The sequence below is a fragment of the Marmota monax genome, unplaced genomic scaffold (genome assembly GCF_021218885.2).
Source record: "Marmota monax isolate L192 unplaced genomic scaffold, Marmota_monax_Labrador192_F-V1.1 WCK01_AAM20220418_F8-fsc00011, whole genome shotgun sequence".
Classification (NCBI taxonomy): Eukaryota; Metazoa; Chordata; class Mammalia; order Rodentia; family Sciuridae; genus Marmota; species Marmota monax.
In genome coordinates, this window is record NW_026693082.1 from 5,349,946 (window position 1) to 5,371,755 (window position 21,810).

Below are 21,810 nucleotides of genomic sequence, written 5' to 3' on the forward strand. Positions count from 1 at the left end.
CTATGACCACAGAGAAGAAGCTGAGCCTTTGATAAGCAGTTAGGACTTCCAAATCCTCCTATTCCATATCTGTGTTTTCAAACAACCACAGGCTTACAATACTCAGGGAAAAAAAATCTGCAATGAACACATACAGGCTTTTTTTTTTCTTGTCATTCTTCCCTAAAAAATGCAATATAACATCTACCTGTATAGCATTTACATTTGATCAGGTAGGATGAATAACTGAGAGATGTGCGAAGCATACTCGAGGATGTGCGTAGATTCTGCACAAGTACTCTACCATTTTATGTGAGGACTGGAACATTTATTTGTGCATTGTTATAGCCATGGGGATCTTGGAACCAACCCCCATGGAGTCCACAGATACCAAGGGACCCTTAAAGGGAGACCTGTGCCTCCCAGCGTAGCCAGTGGAGGTGAGAACACAGCTTCCAGCCTGGGCAAACTGCTCTGCACCCCTTTCTGATATTTACTGACCGCTTCCCACGTGACTCCACCTTCAGTCTGTCTTACAGGAGGCAGTTTTCAAGAACAAGGATGAGAACTCCACAGTCAGGCAGAGGTTCAAATCCCAGGTCTGCCACTCAGGAATAGTGTGGGCCTTGGACAAGTTTCTGTCTTCTGGTGCCGCAGCTTTCCTTCTGTGAGACGGGGAGGAGCACAGTAGCACCTCCCTTACAGGAATGCTCTCAGGCACAGCGAGTCAGTGGAAGAACGGGGCCTGGGTTGGTAAGGGCGGCACAAAGTATAGTTATCATTAACGAGGGACATTAGCTCCTCACAGCCACCTCATGATGAGAAACCACTTTACAGATGAGAAAACTGAGTCTGGAGAGAGGAACCAGCCCCACTCTGAGCACCTCTAACATCTATGTCCTCAACCACAGGGGCCTTGCCCAACCCAAGTCCTCTCAGCCAAGAAGCTAGGTCATAAGTCCCGGCCTTTCTCTGAGGTCACCACTGCAATGTCATCCACAGTTCTTGCAGACCATGACCTGGGCAAAACGCTCTGCATCCTTGGTTAGACAGTGGCTGTATTTTTTTTTTAAGCAGGAAATGTGCTCTGAGCTAACTTGAAATAGTTCTTTTAGTAAAAACAAAAAACAAGGGCAAACTCTGGCCAGTTAACACCTGATCAAGCCACTCCCGCGACAGGACAATGGCAGGACTCAGGGTTCCAAGCTTTGACTTGACCCTGTCAACATGCACCTCTCTTTTGCCCTGGGACTATCAGAGAACTGCTCCTGTAGAGACAGTGACCGGTGACTGCAGATGGGGCACCGGAGCCTCCAGCTGCCAGAGGTCGTCTGGCAGGAAGCTGGCAGTTTCTGGCACCACGTGGTATAACCGCCAGGTTACACTTCTGCAATTACAGCCCCCAGGCACCAGCCACGGGAAACACCCGGGTAGGCTCAAGCGTGGCTCTTTCAGTACCAGGAAAAATTTAGGAAGACAAAGTTTACTTTTGTTTAGATTTGTTTGTGGTGACAAACAGGATAAACAGGAATGTGGCGGTGGATGATCAAGGAGGTTGAGGCACATTTGCAATTTGGCTCTGAGCGACTATAAATACACCGGGCTCCTCAAGCATAACCAGTCGGTTACAAATGAAGAGTCATCTTTCAGTTGCAGTTGAACTTCCTTTGCACCTCTTGTTTTGTACAGAGTGAGCAAACAACTTCTAATCCTCCAGCTGTGGAGTTCCAGGTACACCACAAAGCACTGAGACACACCTTTGCCCCGGCCGCTCAGGGTGGTTGCAGGTTAACTCAACATTCAGTTAGGAGTCTATCTAAAAGGTTCCCTCCCCCTGATCCAGGCTTTGGTGTGGATTTGAAGACTTGGTTCTAAGTGTTCAGTGTTCTGGGCTAGTTAATTCCCTAATGCTTCTCATATCCTGCATTGGCTAATATCACCAGCTGCAGAAATGAATTGGTGAGCATTATTTTTAAAGGATACATTCATATTTAGAGAGGCTTCCTGAATCAAGAATCCATTATTGGAAGTTGTTTGCTTTCAGGATGAGAACGTTATTCAGAAGGGTAGGTCTGAAGAAGAAAAAAACCTACACAGCATCAATCCATAGTATGCTGGTACGTTTGTAGCATAATCATTATACCTGCTGACCCAGGCTTCTTGGAGATATCAGTCTTTGATAGAAGATACACACACACACACATCCAAGAATGCCCAATAGTAAGCTGGTGTGTTCTACAGCTTGAGTTCTCAATGTCAATGACACAAGACACTTGATCACCAGCCTCAGTCCCAACTACAGCCTATTTCTTCCAACATGGATTTCCTTATTTTTAAAAAGACATTATAGTAGATTCTTAGTTTATCTGGGTTCTTCATAATTAGTCTCTGCATTCATCTTAATTGGAAGAAAAACTCTCCAACCAAGAAAACAGCTTCCCTCCAAGCATCTGAGAAAAACACAATGAGAATGTTTTTGTTTTCTACTTCTTTTTCCCAAATTCATTAGCCAGAATGGTTTGTAGTCTAGAAGTCCGTGAGAGAAGCAATACCTATTCAGACCACCTTTCCGACACATTTCCTTCTCCCATGCAAATATATTATTAAATATTTCCTAAGCTAAGGGCTTATGCCTGGTGATGTGGCTAAGCCAGAAGGCATTGAGCACTCTCCTAGGGACAGGATGGTGGCCCTTTCCCAGGCACTCATACTCATGGTCCTCCATTCTCTCATAGGCAGACATTATTTGACAGTAAATAAAAGACCACAAATGGCCTTCTATTAGGGGGAAAGAAAGGCAAAGACTTTTGCTCTTATTCTGCCTTATTCTGTTCTTCAGACTTTGTGCTGTTTAAAGAATAGATTTTTTTTTTTAAGAAAAGAGAAGACAGGACCAATAAATGAACTCTGTTGCCAAAAGTATTCCAGTAGATCTTAGAATGACTAAAAATAGCCCATAATTGTGTTGCTGTGTTCAAAGAAAGTGTGGCTGAAAACATGATCGTTTGCCTGGTCATATGAGTCAGAAAGTAAGGGTCAGCGCTTCCTGGTCTCTCGGCTCCATCCAGGTGGTCCCCACATCCTAGTGAGCATACCTCTTTGTGTGTGTGTGTGTGTGTGTGCGTGCATGCGTGTGTGTGTGTGTGTGTGTGGTGCTGGGGATTGAACCCAGGGCCTTGTGCATGTGAGGCAAACATTCTACCAACTGATTGAGCATACCTCTTTGCCAGCCATGCAATCTACCCTTGATCTTTGTTCATTCACCGTCTTTGAAGATCTTTATGCCTGGACTTTGGCCATCCCCTTCTGGGCTCTTAGCCCCATGTATGTGTCCAATGAGCATGACATTCTGTTGTCATGTTTTAGATGTGCACGTGTCAGCCTACCCCTTGACTATGAAATCCTTGAGGGCAGGCACTGCCTCTCTCTTCTGTATCTCCACTGCCTGATGCTCACTTAAAAATAAGCACATGACCTAAAAAGTAATGTTTGTATCCCACCGTATTCCAGGAAGCATTTAAGATGAAAAACACCATCTCAAATCCTTGGGATCTGTTACTGCAAAAGGTCTGCTCCCCCTGCTTATTTGGGCCTGGTACAAAGAGCACTACTCAGGAGGCTTAGGCAGGAGCCTGAGGCAGGAGGATGTCAAGTTTTGGGCCAGTCTGGGAAACTTAGAGAGCCTGTCTCAAGATTAAATTTTAAAAAGGGCTGGAAATGTAGCTCAGTGGAGGAACACCTGCCTAGCATGTGCGAGACCCTAGATTCAACAAAAAGAAAGAAAAAAATGCACCTCATTAATAAGAACCAGGTCAGATGTCAGGCAGACTGCACCAGCAAGGCACACCCTCCACCATGACACTTCAGCATATTGCAGGGGAATGACTGGGACTAGTAAACCAGAAAAAGAAAAAGGAGAAAGGAGGTCTTATTTACTGAGTGCCTACTATATGTCAAGCCCTAGTGCTCAGGCACCATACTAGGAACCAAGATGAAAACCACAGTCTCTGGCCGGGCACAGTGGCACATGCTTGTAATCCCAGGGATTCAGGAGGCTGAGGCAGGAGGATCACAAGTTCAAAGCCAGCCTCAGCAACTTAGCAAGGCCCTAAGCACCCTCAGCGAGATCTTGTCTCTAAATAAAAGTATTAAAAAGGGATGGGGATGTGGCTCAGTGGTTAAGTACCTGAGTTCAATCCCTGGTATCAAAAAATAAATAAATAAATACAGTCTCTGGACAGTGCTGTCCTTTCCTCATGCAAACCCACTCCAAATCCTTCTGCCAAAATTTCCTGTGCAGTAAACACTAAAGACCTCATTCTCCAAACTTGTTTGCACGGAGGTTCCCACAGGTAATTTTCCAGGTTGACTATAATAAGAAGAGCAGCTCACCCCAGGCTGATGCTCTGGAGTATGATGAAGCCTGAGCATCGTGAGTGGCTGCCACACTGACCCCCTGGAGGCACAGAGGTGGAGGGGTGTTGGAGCTTCTCCAGCAGGGGTGACAAAGGCACTATGTATAGTTGATCTCTAACCTCATGGAACTGAGTAGCGTCATCACAGTTTCCTGATTTTGGCAGGTTTCCGGAAAAGACAGAGCAGTGTGGTTTCTGAGCATGGAGTAGAAGCAGCAGGTCAGCTGTGGGTCCAGGTAGGGTTTGCAGTGTGACTAGCCCTAACTCATGGCTTCCTTCTCTGGCCCTTGCCATATTCTATAACCCAGTGACTCTCAGAGGTAGTCTCCAGACCAGCCGTCTCAACAGTATCTGGGAACTTCTTAAAGCTACAAATTCTTGGGCCCCACCCCAGACCTGCTGAATCAGCAACTCTGGAGGTTGGACCTAAAACCTTATCTTTCATAAGCCTCATAGGTAATTCTGATGCACACTAAAGTTTGTTGGCTGAAAGTCAACAACCAATAATAAACCGGTTTCTGCCAGAAACTGACTTGAGTGAATCCAATTGTCTGCAACTTAACCCTGACTGAATCACAGTCTCTGCCCCCAGGTTGTCCATGGAAAGACAATAATGACAAAACAGCATGAAGTGCTGGAGATGAACAAAGCAGGGGTACCTTGCCCAGTCAAGAATGACTATAATAATAATAGCAACTTACCCATATCCATATATCCATTATATATCCATCTCAAAAAATTTTAATATAGCCGGGCACAGTCACACCCAACTGTAAGCCCAGCAGCTCAGGAGTCTGAGGTAGGAGGATCACAAGTTCAAGGTCAACCTCAGTAACTTAGTGAAGCCCTAAGCAACTTAGTGAGACCCTGTCTCAAAATAAAAATAAAAAGGACTGGGGATGTGGCTTAGAGGTAAAGCAGTCCTAGGTTTAATCCCCAGTACCCCTCCCCACCAAAATTAACATGGACTCTCCCTAGTTATACAGTCACATGCCAATTAATGAGGGGACACATTCTGAGAAATCTATTAGTGGGGGAAAAAACGAGAGAGAAATGCATTAGTGGTCAATTTTGTCTTTGTGCAAATGTCATGGTGTGTACTAGGTGGTCTAGGTCAATCAGTCTACATGACAATTGAATGCAACAAGAAGAGAGCAAACATGAAATGGAAGGAGACTGCTTCCAGAGGAGCCTGGCACACCAGGTACAGCAATCCGTTTTTAATAAATGAAAGCATACTCTAAAATAATGAGTGCCCTCTTCAGCAGCACGTATACTAAAATTAGAATGATACGAAGAAGATTAGCCTGGCCCCTTGCAAACGCAAATTTGTGAAGCGTTCCAGTTTTTTAAACTTAATTAATTAAACAATAAGACAGGAGTGTAGTTCAGTGGTAGAACATCAAGGCCCACCCTTCAACCTCCAGAATCCAAAACAAAACAAAACAAGAAAAAGCATAGTCTAAAAATTATATAAACCAGGAACAGTCATTTATTATCATTATCCAGTATAACATACTATACACAATTGTGTTTGTGTGCTTTTTGTTTTGTTTTGTTTTGATTTCTTTCATTTGGTTTTTGTAGAAATGGGGCTGGAACCCAGGGCTCACACATGTTAGGCGAGCACTCCACCACTGAGCTACAGCTCAGCCCTGTACTGTACACACCTGCACGTGCTGTACTTTTTATATGACTGGCGGTGCAGTAGGTTTGCTCACACTGACATCACCAGCAACACGTAAGCAATGCAATGGCTACAAGGTCATCCCAGTGACCAGGTCGCTATGCAATAAGAATTTTTCTGCTCCATTATAATTTTATGTGACTACCATCATCTATGCAGTCCACCACGGATCAAAATGCTGTCATGGAACATGAATGTATTTATTTCTAAATATTAAATATACTCTGTTAAACATTATAAAACACACATGCATAGAAACTTAAAGATGAAACAAAAAAAATGAATATAAGCAGAAGTTCTAATACCTTCTTCAGCATCCTTGTGGATTGTTCTGACATGTTAGCAGAAGTAATCACAGAATTGAAGAAATTTAAATGAGAGTGCAGGAGGTGTGTGGGAACTATAAAAAGACAGGAGGCAATCAGGAGATGATGATGATAAGGGTGATAATAATAATAATTACCTAATTATTAGCAACTAGCTTATGATCATTTACCCCCAAAAGTGCCCCTGTGAAGTAGCACCATTATCCCCCCTTTTTCAGGTTGGGAAATTGAAGCTCAAAGGTTCTCCTGACTAGTAAATGGCAGGACTGGATTCTGAAACCACAATCTGAATCCTTCCATTACCGGTTTCTGGCTTGGGTTTCTGTGTGATTGGTGGAACCATTCACTGGTACAGAGAATGCTGGAAGAAGATCAGGTTTGGAAAGAAGAGGATAAGTTTTGATGTTTAGGTGTTTAATACTATTCAGTATGTGAATCTGCAGAATCAAAGTCTGGCTGCAGAAAAAGACTTGGAAAATTTTGGCTTCTTAGCAGGAATTGCAGATATGTGTGGGTATAATCACCTTGATGGGAAGAAGCAAGTAGAGAGGAGAAGTGGGAAACAGGAGAGAGGGGGGGAAATGAATGGAGCAAAGTTCTTCATGAGCTAGGAGGAGTGGGATTGGGAACATTGCAGGATCCTTATCTCTGGCCAGGAAGGGCCACAGAATTCAACAGAGCTGGGCTTGAATCACAGATCCACCTCCAACCTGCCAAACAACTGTGGGAAACAGTGAAATCACTGCCTCAGTTTCCTCATTTATACAATGGGAACAAAACTAGTATCTGCAATAGAGATGTTGTGCAGGTTAAATAAAAAATGGTGTGAAGGCCCATAGGAAAAGTATTATGCCGCAGTCCGGCTGCAGCAAAATAACGGGGGGCGGGGGGTGACGAGCAACTTGTATAGATTGATACAGCAGGAGTGGGAGCCGTTTATTGTAGGACAGGAGGGGTATATATACATTCCACACAGCTTATCTTACTTAACATAAACTAGATCCAGCAGTCAACCAATAAGGAATCTCCACACTCAATGGCTCGCTGGCGTTACTTCACAAACCACTCCCTCTGCAAAATGCCAGGCGCCATCTTGACTTGTTTACAGACTCTAACAGTATTAGACAGCTTTTTATTGCTGTGACCAAATTGCCTGACAAGGTCAACTTAGAGGGAAAGTTTACTTAGGTTCACAGTTCCAGAGGTTTAGTCCATGGACTGCCAAGTCTGTTGCTCTGGACCCAAGAGGAGGTAGAACATCAGGGTAGAAGGTTGTGGTAGAGGAACTCAACTCTGTTCACAGCCTCCAGGAAACAGAGAGATGGATGAGGAGGGGCCACAGGGAAGATGCATCCTTCCAGGGCACACCCACCTCCTCCAGCCCCATCGCACCTGCCTACAGTTACTACCCAGTTAGTCCATTCAAAGGAGGATGCACTGATTAGGTTATAGTTCTCACCATCCCATCACTTCACCTTTGAATATTCCTGCATTAACATAGGAGCTTCTGGGGAATATCTCATATGCCAACATAAACAGGAAGAACTCAATATTTGGTAACTATAATTAACTGATCATCTTTTTTAACCAGTGTTGTTGTCTGGGTTAGGAAGGACCAGGTAAGGATGAGTGCAAATGCAGAGAGTGCAATACCTGGGCCGGAGTGACAGCCACAGGGAGTTGTTAGTTGATGACCTTAACTTTGGAGCCAGTAAGGGGGAAAAGTCAAGAACTAAGAGTGAGAGGAGCAGGGGCTGTATAAATAGTGAGCAGAAGGACACAAATCCCTAAGAGCCACAGTGGAGACCAAGAGAGGATGTGAATTAAGCTCAGTCAAAAGGACCTCTGAGTGGAAGTGAAGGTGTTAATGATTATGCCATCTACCAAGCAACTCAGAAGGACAGAGTTGGATTATTCCAAGACTTATTAGAAACCCCTGTAATGCATTCTGCTGTCATATATAGCAAATTAGAATAAAAATAAAAATAAATTAAAAAGAAATCCCCAATAATCGCGACAGTGAGCTGTTGACATACACCCAGACAAAAACCTGGTGGAACGGAATAAAAAATCCATAAATAAACCCATACCTACAGGAACAACTGATTTATGACACCAATATAAAGGCAATTCACTAGAGAAAGAATTGTCTTTTCAACCAATCAGTGAACATCCATATGCAAAAAACAAAAATAATAAACTGTGTTTTGTACCTTGAATAAACAAAAATTAACTCAAAATGGACCATAGACCTAATTTAAAACTATAACACCTTTTAAAGAAAACATAGGAGAAAATCTTGGTGACCTGGGGTTAGGCAAAGATTTCTTGAATATATTTCAAAAATTCAATTTAGTTTTTAAAAATATTAATAAATTGGGGCTGCGGTTGTGCCTCAGTGATAGAGCGCTTGCCTATGTGAGGCACTGGGTTCGATTCTCAGCATTGCATGTAAATAAATAAATTAATTAAATAAAGGTTCATTAAAAATATCGATAAATTGAACTTCATCATAATTAAGGCCTTCTGCCCTTTGGAAGACACTATTAAGAGAATGAAAATATGGACCACAGACTGGGGGAAATATTTGCAAAATATGTATGTGATAAAGGACTTGTATCCAGAATACCTGATGAAGTCTTAAAATTCAATAAGAAGACAGTCTAAAAAAAAAAAAATTCTAATTAAAAAAAAAAGGTGAAGGCTTTGAGAAGACACTTCATTTTAAAAAGACATATGGATGGCAATGACATTCAACATTATTAGGGAAATGCAAATTAACATCACAATGATGTGCCACTACATGTCTATTTGAATATCTAAACTCAAAAGTCACCTAGGGGCTGGAGGTGTACCTCAGTGTAGAGCCCTTGCCCAGCATGCTTGAGGCCCTAGGTTTGATTGACAGCAATGCTCACTGCTCTCTCTACCCCAAAAAAGATCAACTATACCATGTACTGGGAAAGTTGCCCCTGGTAATACAAAATGGCATAGGTTGGCCTTTTCTTTCTTTTCAGTGATGCATTTTAATTATACGGAATCAAGGATTTCATTATGGCACATTCATATGTGCAAGTTAGTTTATTAAAAGGTTAAACACACACACTGTGTGATCTAACCATTCCATTTCTAAGTATTTTTCCAAAGAAAGGAAAGTATATGTCCAGAAAATGACTTGTGTGTGAATTTTATAGCAACTTATTCATTCATAACTTCAAAAACACATACACAAACTATTAAGGAGTCCTTTCACAAGTGAATAAACTGGCATCTCCATGTGATGTAATGCTACTGAGCTATTAAGAAGGAAAACTGCTAATAAAGGAATATAGATGAATCTCCAAATCACATAAGGTGAAAGATGTGTATATTGTATGATCCCATTTACATAAAACTCTAGAAATGGCAAATTAATTTATAGTGACAGAACATAGATTCAATGATGGCTTGGAAAATGGAAGAAGGGACCTAAGAATTACATAGGAGTACAAGGAAACTTATGAAGATGATAGACAGATATGTTTATTATCCTAATTGTGGCGATGGTTTCATGCGTGTAGACATAAGTCAAAATTGATCAAATTGCACATTTAAAGTATGTGCCATGTATTATATGCTAATTATCTCTCTAATAAACTGTTCTTTAAAAAAGAAAACAAAAAATGCATTCAATTTACATGGTAATTATGAAAAATAGGTGCCCTAAAGCCTTTGTGAATTAATTAAAATCATGGGGGCAGCTATGACTAAACCATGCATTAGTAGTTGGCTAGGGCTGCCAATATACCAGAGTCTAGGTGGCTTAAACAACACAAATTTATCTTCTCTCAGTACAGAGGATGGAAGTTCAAGGTCAAGGTCTTGGCAGGGTTGGCTTCTTCTGAGGCCTCTCTCCTTGGCTTGCAGATGGCCACATTCTCTGAGTCTTCCAATGCCTGTCCTCAAGGCAAATCTCTTCTTATAAGGACATAAATCATGCCAAATTAGGTTCTGTCCTTAGGAACTCATTTAAACTTAGTCATCTCTTTAAGGTCCCTCTCTCCAAATATAGTCCCATTTTGAGGTACACAAGGTTAGGACTTCAACGTACGAATTAGGGGAGAACAACTCATGTGCCTCAAATAAAGCATGCTTTCCATTGACATTACCAAACTTAACCACATCGTTAATTGAGATGTAGCCTAATTTCTACCAGGATATTCTGGTTATATGAGTCATATAATAAACAGATTACTTTGAGTTAACAATTCTAATAAACTACCCCCCAAATATAGCTGAGCATCTAAAAACCCACAGAGAGATGAGAGATAAACATGCAGAAGGAAATGTCTTCTTTAGGGGGTCAGAAGTGTCAGGGATGGTTTGGAGACATAAAGGCCTGAAATTTATTCCTTCAGGTGACATGCAGTAGGAACAGCATCAATGACAGAAAGATTCCTGATCACCAAGTAGCTCTTCCTTTCCCTTGAGTGTGACTTCCATCAACCTGGTTGGGTGGGCCCAAAGGAGATGTTTGGTCTGGTCCTTAGTCCCCAGTGACCAGGGAGAAACCCCTATCATGCCTATGTGAGCTAAAGAAATAGCCCATTTCCAGGCAGGGCTCCTTTCTTAGAGTGGGGCCAGACTGGCAGCTACAGCCTTTGGGAGCCCAAATTTCTGTTGATGCCAAGGGCAGGAAATTCAAACTGAAGTTAGACAGGAGGTATAGTAGAAGCAGGCACTTATCTGATGATCACCTGCTATCTGAGGTCTAAGCCCAAAGTTGCTAGTTCAAAAAGAGAATAAAATCATGGCACTTAGAGGTAATGGATGGAGTTGGAGAATATTATGCTAAGTGAAGTAAGCCAGTCCCAGAAAACAAATGCTGAATGTTTTCTCTAATATAAGGATGCTGATCCATAATGGGGAGGGGGGTGGGCATGGGAGAAATGGAGGAACTTTACACAGGGCGAAGGGAAGGGAGGGGAAGGAAGGGGGCAGGGGGTAGGAAAGATGGTGGAATGAGATGGACATAATTACTCTAAGTACATGAATGAAGACACAAATGGTGTGATTCTACTTTGTGTACAACCAGAGATATGAAAAACTGTGCTCTACGTGTGTACTATGAATTGAAATGCATTCTGCTGTCATTTGTAACAAATTAGAATAAATAAATAAGCTTAAAAAAAACAAAATACATTCAAAAAAATTTTAAAAAGCACTAACTTGTGCTTTTACTCAGATAATTTAATAAGACTGGGTTTAGAATTTGATTAAACCCAGGGTCTAGAGCATACTAAGCAAGTGTCCTACTACCGAGCTATATCTTCAGCCCCTTCTATCTTGAGGCAGGATCTCCAACTTAGGATCCTCCTTCCTCAGCCTCCGGAGTAGCTGTGATGACAGATATGTGCCACCCTGCTTGGCTTTGCAATCATTTTCAAATTCCAAAGCATTCTTCCTGGGCCTGTGATGAAAACTTCCTCTTTGAGTAAGACCCTGTAACTTGTGTTTGGAATTAGGAGGATGGATAGGAGAAAGGATCATTTATTTTTGTATTTTTGCGGCGCTGGGAACAGAACCCAGGGCTTTTTGTCCATCTGCCAGGCAAGCACTCTACAGCTGAGCTACACCCACAGCCCTGGAGTCAGGCTCTTAACCTGGATTTGAGTTGAGCTATAGATAGTGATGATCTGGATAAGAAGGAAACTTTCTCTTTCTGGCTGTTAGACATGCACACTTACCTTGCACTAGATCCAGGAGAATCATGTTCATTTTTCCCAAGGTTTCATTTAAGATAAAAATAAATGACTGGCATTTTGTGAAACACATGACAATCTGCTCGTACTTTACAAAAACACTGATCTAGAAGCAGAGGGTCCAGGGACCTCCTCGTATTGCACTTTGGGACTATCGTCACCTGGAGCAGCTTCAAGTTCTTTGGTTTCTATCTAAACCGTCACAGGATAAATTAAGAGACAGAAGGCACTTTTCATGGTATTTGAGCAAATCTCAAGCTCATGTGAGAAACTAGAGAAAAATGACTTCAAGAATGATTATCTTATTAATAATCCTTAGGTTGGTCATTTATTGGATACTATATGCTGAGCACTGTTCTGGGTACTTCATACACAGACACACACACACACACACACGTATATGTATATACAGATGTGTATGTATATCACCTCATTTAATTCTCACCATCTGAAGAATTACAATGGTCCCTCCTTTTCCAGTTTTGCTATACACAGTTGGGTTTTTTTGTTTGTTTTTTATTAAAGTATTTTTTTACTTTTTTAGAATTTTTATTTGGACACAATACCTTTATTTCATTTATTTATTTTTATGTTGTGCTAAGGATCGAACCCAGTACCTTGTACATGCTAGGCAAGTGCTCTACAGCTGAGCCACCACCCCAGCTCCTGTCTACGATTTTAGTTACCCAAAATCAAGGTCCAAAAATACTCCTGCACAATAGGATATTTTGAGAGAGAAGAGACTCCATTCAAATAAATTTTATTCTAGGATATTGTTATAATTGTTCTATTTTATTATTGTTGATTTTAAGTCTCTCGGTGTGCTTCATTTATAATTTAAACTTTATCCTAGGTATGTGTGTGTGCATAGGAAAAAACTATACATATAGTGTTTGGTACTATCCAAAGTTTCAGGCATCCACAGGTTCTCAGAGATTAACCGTCAAAGAAAAGGGGAACTGCTATATTTCCCAGCTCTATCTGCAAAAGGACATGAAAGCAATGACATTCCAGTATAGATGAGCACATCTTATGCAAGGATATGGGTCCCTAATTCCTATTCTCCATTAAAAGAACCAGGGCTGGCTGGGAATGGGAGCGTTTGTCTAGCATGAGCAAGACCCTTGCTTGGATCCCCAGCACCGTAAAAAAATGAAAACAAGTAAATAAACGAATTTTACAAAAGAACCAGAGGTTGATCTAACTGGAGCAGGGAAAACACAAGATGAGCCGGAGTACAATATAGTGTTGGAAAGTAAGAAAAAAAGATACCCAGCATTAAAAGACAAAGGGACCAACCCAAAAGTGCTCCCAATGTTCAAAGCTGGAATCATTTCATAATGACAATATAATTAAATCATAACCCCCAGGATAAGATGAACACTCATAAACACTTGTCTTTGGCAAGATCACCCAGAGGATGCCATAATTAGTGAGCAACAGTTTGAGGGGAAACATAATATTTGCATAGCCTGCCAGTATCTCCTTCAAGGTATTTATTAACTAAAAAGAGGAAAATAATAACCCTACAGTGGAGAAACCCTGCCTCTTAATCCATGACCAAGGTCAACATCACCAGTAATGAGAGCTACTGATTTCATAAATCCCTCCACGGGAAACACCGGAAAGGGAACATTCCTTATTGGCACCCTTGCTTTAAATCCAGCAGAAATCATCAGACAAACCCAAATGGAGGGACAGTCCACAAAATCATGAACTGGTGATCTTCACCAGCGACAAAAATCATGAATGACAAGGAAAGATCAAGGAACTGTCACAGATTGGAAAAGACTAGAGAAATGACCCAAAGCCCCATAGGATCCCAGGTCAAATCCTGCATCAGAAAAGGAACATCAGCAGGAAAGCTGGAGAACTCGGTATAAAGCTGTAGTTTAGTTAACAGTGTTGTATCAACATTGATTCCTTGGTTTTGATCATACAAGATGTAAACACCAGCAAAGTTTACAAAGGATATTTGAAAGCCCTGTGTATACTTTTTATATTTTTGCAGTAAGTCAAAAAATGTTTCAAAAGGAAAAGTTTTATTTTAAAAGCGTCTATGATATTAAAATAAGTTATCTTGCGTCCTCAGCTGACCTGTCATGGCTACTTCTAAGGTTTATCTGTAGCCATGAGGACTTGTAAATTGCTCCCTGCGAGCGCAGTTCTAACAGACAGCTCCGTCTGCACGGGTGTCTGGCCCAGCTGCCTGGCTGCTTCCTCTCATTCATTTTTCCACATCAGCCAATAGGCTTGGGTAGAATTCCAAGGCCTTGCACTCTACTGGCCTAGAACAAGGAAGAGGAAAAGGAAGCAAAGAGCCACAGGGTTGAACCTGCCTTCCTGTGCTGCTCTGCTAAGCTGCTGTTAGCTCCCACTGAGGAGGCCACTCTTTCCTTGTCTCCAAAACATTCCAGAATGACGTAGTCTAGGTTGGCACTATGATGTTCTTAACAGGATCGCTGTGTGTACAAAGTTGAGCTTGCAAGTCCCATTTGTGGGGAAATAACGACGTTGCTGCCAGACACCGGCAAGACTATTCATGTTCAAAACCGCCTCCACCTAAAAGCAGGTTGCATCCTGAAAGGCTCTTTCTTCCTAAGTGCATTGTTTGTCATTCCAGTTGCCTAGGAGGGGTTTAAGCTTGCAGCCCTCTGATCTATTTCCACCAAATAGGAGTGTTCTAAAAGCAGACACTGCTGCTGCTCTTCACTGGAGGGTGCACCCACTGTCATGTATATTTTCCCCCAACAAAAAAAAAAATTTTCCTACGTTGAAAATTCCATGGGGAGAGATAACATCAGCGTGTCTTGTAAAAACTCCATAGTATCTTCCATAGCCACCACTGCACCGCACTTTGAAGTCAGGCACATTCAAAGAGGCCTTATTCAGAGGAAATATCCATGGCTTGGGGCAAACATTTTTTTTATCACTCCCAATCTCTAAGTCTTCAAGCTAACACCTGCCCTGCTGCTAGATTGTTCTGTGCTTCCAAGACAGAGCACTTCTTTTTGGTTTAGCCCCTACTTTCCCTATCTCTGGCTGCTTACAGTTAACTCCAAGGCAAGGCAGCTTTTCTATATTACACAGTTAACCTTTGCTCTTTAGAAACTTTGAAAATGATGAATGACTCAGTCCATACCAAAGGATAGTGTTCATTACTTTTTCACTGCTTTCCATTTAAAAAAAAATATCTCTTATTCATAATCGAATACTTCGTAAGCCCTTCTATGAACACAAGGTGGGTAAAAATGTGTGTAAACCATCTAGGCACTCTGTAGTAGCAGGTCAGTCTTGTCTGGGGCCAAGGAGCCAATGGTTAGGAATCCTGGTGCCTCTGGGCAGATGCGGTGGCACATACTTATAATCCCATCAGCTAGGAATGCTGAGGCAGGAGGATGGAGAGTTTAAAACCAGTCTCAACAACTCAGTAAGCAACTCAGTGAGACCCTGCCTCTAAATAAAATATAAAAAGAGTTGGGGATGTTGCTCAGTGGGTAAGCGCCCCTGGGTTCAATCTCTGGTACTTAAAAAAAAAAAAGAAAAGGCATTTGTAAAATACAGGGAGGAGAGCTGAGGATGTAATTTAGTGGTACAGTGCCTGCCTAGCATGCCCAAGGTCCTGGGTTCAATCCCCAAGACTGCAAAAGAAAATAAATAATAATAATAATAAAGCAAGGAGGAAATTCTAAACTTGATATTTAGCACACTGTTTCTAGACCCACAAAGCAAGAAGCTGTAATTCTCTGGAAAGTTTGGACAGAAACCTATTTATCATGTAAAAAAAAATTGTCCAGAAATTTTTTAAATAAGTTACACTGGTTTTACAGGTCAAATACATGTATTATCACTTCATTTTCAGAACAGTATATGATATAGATATATTATTATTCCATATTATAAACTGAGGCATTGATGAGTAAAGTAATTTATCCTAAGTCACACAGCTAATTAGGGGCCAGGCTGGGATTCAAACTCGGGTCTCTGAATGTGGAACTCTCAACCTCCAAGCTAAACTTTTCAACTGCCTCTGCCTCTGCCTCAGGTGGACTCTGATTGTGAAGAACTGAGCATGCTCTACACTCAAAGGCACCACCTCTCTCTCACCATACTCAACCAAAGGCTGGCACTGTGACCCCTGTGTCTGCCTTAGAACACTCCCACCATTGGGTTGCCTTCCTGTGACAGTCAAAAGTCACTCTGCCTCTAGCCTGTCCCTCAGAAGAATCAACAGAACTAGACAGGAGAGGTATTGCATGCCTGTAATCCCAGCTATTGGGGAGGTTGAGGCAGGAGGATCACAAGTTCGAGACCAGCCTCAGCAATTTAGCAAGACCCTGTTTCAAAATAAAAAATGAAAAAGACTGGGGATGTAACTCAGTGATAGAGTGTCTCTCGGTTCCATCCCCAATACAAAAGAAGAATCAACAGAACTAGACTCCCAGGGTGGCAGAGTCTGGTTATAAGGCGCAAGGCTCAAGCAATGGTCTCTCAACCAGTTGGCAATGTCTGAAGTTGTTTTTTTGTTTGTTTTTCTTTATGCTGGGACAAGCACTCTACTGTACTCCCAAGCCCTAAAGATATTTTTAATCTTCACAACTCAGGAGGGAGTTCAGGGTGGGGCTAGGGAGCACCGATTACTGGGTAGCAGCCTGGGAGGCTGTTGAACAGAGGCAGAGGCAGCTCCCCCACCCACCTCAACCCCTGAGCTAAGAGATCAGTACTGTTTGTTAGCCCTTGTCCACAGGCTGACCGGGCCCAGAGAATCCAGATTGCAGTCAGGAAGCAGGATCAGATGGGCTATCTGGTCTGGGCGGGGAGGTGTTGCGGCCTGCACTTGGGCTTTTTCCATCCAGCAATTAACGCATTTAGGACTGTCTGGGCGGACAGCCTCCTTTTCCCCACTAACAGCACGTTGTAAGCCTTTCCAAATTCAAAACACTGTCCCGACAAGCTAAGCAAGTGATTCACAAGGTGAGTCTGCTCTGCCTGGGACATAAACACTAAGGCAAGTAGCATACTTAAGGGTCCATCAATAGGGAAGCGTGAGTGAAGCGTGGCACTGACAAAGACCAGGGACATGGGCAGATAAAGCCAGGGAAGATCAGAGCCATCGGATGGGGGAGGAGTGGGACTTAAAGCTGATCCGGGAATCCTGGTGGCTCCCCTCCCTGATTATTTTAGCAGGCAAAGGGATCATGCTCTGCAGTCGCCGAGGAGGTAAGGAAGGGGAGCTGTAACCGGAAACTGCTACAAAGTCGGCCCCATTCTCAAAGCGAGACGCGCGATGCATGAGCCTTGCAAAAAGTTGCGGTCAGGGTTCTGCCACCGAGGCACCAGCCAAGGAGTGAGAAGCTCCTGCTTTGAGTTCATGCATTGAAACGCCCTTGCATTGTGCAGGCAGGAAACGCTCTCTGAGCCCGCCCCTCGTCGGCAGAGCAGGGGATCATCATTAAGAGCCACTTCCCGGGGCGTCCTGAGAAGCAGAGGCTGTGAGTGCATAATCCAGCCTTTGGACAGAGGGCTGTGCCCAAAACCCGTCTGGAATGAGAGCATCTGGAGTGAGAGCGGCTGGTGTGCCCTGTCCCTCCTCCCTTTCCTCCCGCCAAATTCTCCCCAGTACTGGGCTGCCTGAAGGCACCTTCCTGGGGTGGAGCCCTACAGTCCCAGCAGAGGCTTTTTATTAAGTACAATTTAAATTGACAATAACAAGAGTTGTCCAAAGAAGTTTGCCTCAAACAAGTGTTTTTGGATTCTCTAGGTCCCACAATTTTTTGGTGATTTTTTTTCTTTTTTGGGGGGGAGGTGTGTGTGTGTGCCAGAGATAAAACCCAGGGCCTTGTGTATGCTAAACAAGTGCTCTACCATAAGCTACATGCCCAGTCCTTGAAAATGACTCTTTGAAATATACTTACTATTAATCTAGGGTTCAGATGTACCATGCAGGCCTCTAGTGAGAGCCTGGGCCCCCTTGGAACCTGAGTGCCACCCCAGCTTTGCATTCCTGTGATCATTGGCTGTTAGGAACTTTGCAATGGTAAGATGCTTAATTGCTCAAGACCATTGCCTCTTTTTACTTTGAATTCCCTTCAGCCACACTTCCCCCTCTTTGGGGGTGACTTTGGAATAACCCTAGCATTTTAGGGACATGCCTGAGGAATCTAGCTATAGCTACCTTTAGTTTGGATAAGGATGTGCTGATAGAGTCATTTTCACATAGCAAAGCTGTGGGCTGCTTTGAAGTAGGTTCCAGGCCTATTCCTGCCAACTCAGCAGGCGCAGACTCCAGGCCTCTTGTCAGGAGATGAGTGTGTCCTACAGTTTCAGAGGTATCCTGGGCCCGGGGAGAAGAAACAAGATGTGAAGTAGACCTAGCCCCAAGCTAGTCCAGAACAAAAATTTTCAATCGTCAAATTTATACAATTGTAGGCATACTTCAAATGCATTACTGGTCAAGATGACCATTCTCTCCTTTCAGGAATGTAAGAGGCCATCAAAGAACATATGCTACGGCTGGGAGTGTAGCTCAGTGGAAGAGTATTTGCCTACCATGCCAGAGCCCTGGGTTCCATCAGGCCTCACCACACATCACACACACTATATAGAGAGAAATAGATACATAATATATATAATATGTGATATATATAAGCATAAATATCATATATATACACACATACCCCAAATATACATTTTATGTGTAATATATACATACACCAAAAAAATGCAGGATATAAGACTTCATAGATGTGTAAATCAATTAGTAATACTGTTTATCTGAAATTTGTGAGAATTTAATACCTAATTCTATATACATAATTTTTATGTTCTCTTTCTTCCGAAAGGTCCCCAAAATTATATCTGCTTCAGACTCAAACCTGAGTCTACCCACTTGGGACTCATACTTTTTAAGGCTTTGCTTCGTTTTGTTTTTTAGGCAGAGCTTCACTATGTTGCCCAGCCGCTGGCCTTGAACTCCTCCAGAACACCAGTGATCTTCCTGCCTCAGCCTTCTAAGTAGCTGGAACCACAGGCACTGGTCACCGCTGAACTCAGTTTTATTTTAGGTTTCTGAAGAGTCTAGGGTGGAGGAAAAGTGAGGAGGGAGAAAACTAAAATCCCTAACTAATTTCTGAAATAGTCACATTGCAGTGATATTGTGAACCTAGAAACAGGAAATTCTGTGTGTTTTCTGAAAAGAACTACATATATTAAGAATATAAGTCTCCAGACTACACCAGGGGGTTTTCTGGAAAGGCTGAAACTGTATAGTGCATAGTGTTTGGGGGAAAGTCCTTTTTGTGTACTGTGAAATAAAACACATCTAGGTTTAAAAAAAAAAAAAAAAAGGTTGCCCAGTTTCTGCTAAGCCCTTTTACTTATACTTTATCTGTCCCCTTTCCTCCCACAAAGATTCCAAACTTGCATTCACACCCACTATTGTCACTTCTACACCCAAACCAAACAAACTCACTTGATCTTCACAGTTTGTGAAAGCTCGCAGTAACATTACCCGTGTTCAAGAAAGTGAAAGAAGCTCTTTCTAAATTCAAGCGGCTGAACAAGGAAACATTCAGGTAGCAGGGTCCTTGCAGCTTCTGGTCTTACCGCAGAAAGACTTAGAGGAGCCACGTTCAGTGGGCTTTTTTATTTTAATGCAGGCTCCAGAAGTGTCCCCACAAGCTCATGGTGTCTCCATCCAACCCCTCACTGCTGCCTCAACTCCACGGCTCAGAAGCCGTGAAGAACAAACTTGTTTTCTACTGAATTCGGAGCTGAATTCTGTCCTCCATTTCCCCAGCCCCGGGCCCGGCGCCAAGTCCCTGCCCCTCCCTCCGGCTCCCAGGCGGGGCTAAGGATGCTGCAGACCGCAGCTCCTCCAGGTTTGGAATAGGCGGCGACAGCAGAGCAAGTTTGGAAAGTTTCTCGGGAGAAGGAGGAAAGGAGAGAGGGTTTGTTGGCTCTTTTCCTTTCCTTGGAAAGCGCTGGGCAAGAATAAGACACCCCACCCACCCCGATACCTTCTATTGCCGCCCTGATTGTTTTATAAAAACCGAGTTCTTGTCTTTAAAACCAGCATTCTGTCCCTGGGAACAAGCATTAGTTAATGATCGCCATCCTGTCTCTCTGTCTGGACGCCATGTGACCGGGACAACGTGACTTGGAGCTGGCTGTGGTTGTTGCTTGTATTTGAATAAGAAGATCAAGCTTATTATTGCAGTAAAAGCCTGTGGAAGTCGTGGGTGCAACGTGATTCCCCGGCGGTTACACAAGGCTGGGGAGCCGGGAGCTGGACTCCCTGCTCAGCGAGGCCTCCAGCGGCCGGGGAGGGGGAGGGGGTGTTTTCTAAGGAATGTAAAACAAAAATAGTTTTATGTTTTCCAAAGTGAGAGTCCATTTTCCCCCTGGAAAATATACGAGGATCCTGGAAAAAGACAAGGCCCAGTTTCTGCAAGTCATGTTAGTCCTTCTGGGACAAAGAGGAAAGGAGAAAACAGTCCCATCTCGCCAACGACGATTCAGGATTGATTTCACCTTTGACCACTTCTTCTCCTTCCTGGAAAGTCTTCAAAAATATGCTCTTTCTTACTTATTAAAAAAAAAAAAGTACACTAAAAATGACATATAAAAATATAAGTGGCACTTTGTGATTTTTTTCCCCCTTAGATTTCTAGAACATTAATAGTTTCATTTTTTTGTTTGTTTGTTTGTTTTCAGTGTACTTTAGGGAATGAGTGGAAAGATCGTCTCAAGTGGAAGAGCTGTAATCTCTTGCAGTTTAGGGTGCCTGCGTGCATGTGTATGCAAATATATGCAGATTTGCTTCAAGAGGGCTTCTCCTTTACTATCCATACTTTAATATTCCCCACCCCAGGCTAATGAAGCCCTGCAGTATTTTACTTTCTTCTGCCTCCAAGGGTAGTTTGAGGTGATGACTCAATTATTACAGAAAGACAAGGAGGAACAATAACATGGGTTATCTTTAGCCCAAGGCTGAGGCGGGTCAAAAGTTTTCCCTGCTTGGAACTGCAAAGGGCTGTCTCCATAGCAGTATCTTTTCCTTTGGGGTCCGCAGTGTGGGTCCTCTAAATAGGAGGTGAGCCCTTATTCAGCCCAGACCAAGAAGGTCATAGCAGAGGATTTTTTTTTTTTCATTCATTCTACAAACTCTGACTGAGTGTCCACTTGCTGGGTGTTGTGGCAGGTGCCCAGGACATTAGGGGTGAAGGAGCCAGACTGAACCCTGTTTACAGAGCTTCACTCCAGTGATGGAAAGTCTCTCCAAATGTCAGGCATGGTGGTGCTTGCCTGTAACCCCTGCTCAGAGGCTGAGGCAGGAGGATGGTGAGTTCGAAGCCAGTTTCAGCAACTTAGGCCCTAAGCAACTCAGCAAGACCAGGTTTGGAATAGGCATAAAACATAAAAAGGGCTGGGGATGTGACTCAGCGGTTGAGTGCTCCTAGGTTCAATCCCCAGTACAAAAAAAAAAAAAAAAAAAGAAAAGAAAAGAAAAAAGAAGAAGAAAATAAAGAGTAAGGAACTGAGAACATGTTATGAAATTGGCAGAGCTTCTGACACCCTGAGGAAGAGTTGGCTGGGGGTCAAGGAGGTGAAGATGGAAGGAAAGAAGGCAGCTGCTGCATTCTTAGTGAAATCTTGGATGT

At 42.9% G+C, this 21,810-nt stretch overlaps 1 pseudogene; it reads left to right on the plus strand.

Moving 5' to 3' along the window:
* Positions 1-5,646: 5,646 nt before the first annotated feature.
* On the plus strand, positions 5,647-5,745 carry LOC124099285 (U6 spliceosomal RNA; annotated as a pseudogene).
* The last annotated feature ends 16,065 nt before the right edge of the window (positions 5,746-21,810 follow it).